The sequence below is a fragment of the Lissotriton helveticus genome, chromosome 3_1, assembly GCF_964261635.1.
Source record: "Lissotriton helveticus chromosome 3_1, aLisHel1.1, whole genome shotgun sequence".
Taxonomy (NCBI): Eukaryota; Metazoa; Chordata; class Amphibia; order Caudata; family Salamandridae; genus Lissotriton; species Lissotriton helveticus.
This window is the reverse complement of record NC_136061.1, coordinates 1,521,357,859-1,521,359,144: the sequence shown is the minus strand read 5'-3', so window position 1 is coordinate 1,521,359,144 and position 1,286 is coordinate 1,521,357,859.

Sequence of the window (1,286 nt, the reverse complement as noted above, 5' to 3'; positions counted from 1 at the left end):
GTCGCCCGCAATGCTTTCCCTGGAAGTCCCGATGAGGTGCCATTCGCCCCCCCCCCGGATCCCAGCCAGGGCTCCAGGAAGTCGGGCACGTTCGCGCCTAGGGTCCCCTGAGCCTCGCGGTGCGCACTTGTTCCCAGAAAGAGGGGTAGCCTTCCTCCGGATTACTATGGACAAGGTCCTCTGGGACCCCTCACGGCCTAGCGGCAGCTGGACGGGCCAGGATGCTGCCCTGGCCCCGGTTCCGTCCCTGGGCCTGCCGCGTGGCAGGAAGCCCTGGATGTGGTGGGGGAGGGCCCAGGGAGGCGTCCCCTGCACCTCCGGGCTCCCGGCTGGGGCCCAGGGGCCCCGGCTCTGGGCCCCGTCCCCCGGCCTCCCCCTTGCATGAGGACCCCGGGGACGGCGGCCTCCGCACCCCGGGCTCCGTCCTGGGTCCTGCCGCGGGGCAGGGTGCCCGGGACGGGGTCCGGCGGGCCCGGGGAGGCTCCCCCTGCGCCTCTGGGCTCGGGAGCCCCGGCTGGGTCCAGTCCGGGCCCCGGCCCTGGGGCCTGTCTCCCAGCCTGCCGCACTGCCCAAGGCCTGGGGAGCCTACCTTGCTCGGCTGGGTTCAGGAGCCCCGTCCGGGCATCTGGTCGTCTGGTCCCCCTCGGCCATCTGGTCGCCCGGGCCCCCTCGGGCATCTGGTCGCACGGTCCCCCTCGGGCATCTGGTCGCCCGGATCCCCTCGGCCATCTGGTCGCCCTGATCGCTTCGGCCATCTGGTCCCCCGCAATGCTTTCCAATGGGGCGACCAGATGGCCGGACTTCCCTGGAAGTCCCTATGAGGTGCCATTTGCCTCCCGGATCCCAGCGAGGGCTCCAGGAGGTCGGGTACTTTCGCGCCATGGGTCCCCTCTGTCACCTCGTGTTGCACGGATTACAAGAAAGGGGGGTAATTTTCCTCCGGATTACTAGGGAGAGGGTCAGTCAGACCTCCGTGTGGTCTGGCTATTCTGAATCAGGGGAAGGCAGGACCCGGGCCTGCCCGCCGGGGGCCCCAGGAGCCTGGGTACGCACCTGCCTCTCAGCCCCGTTGCCGATGGGCCTTTTTCTCTGAGTTTGCTCAGGCAGGCCCCCCCGCGAGGTCTGGCCATGCTGAGACGGGGCCAGGCAGCACCCGGGCCTGCCTCGCGGGGCCCCCATGGGCCCGGGTACGCACCTGCCTCTTGGCCCCTTCCCGATGGTCCCTTTTGTTAGGAGTTTGCTCAGGCAGACCTCCGTGAGGTCCGGGGATGCCAGGAGACTTTTTC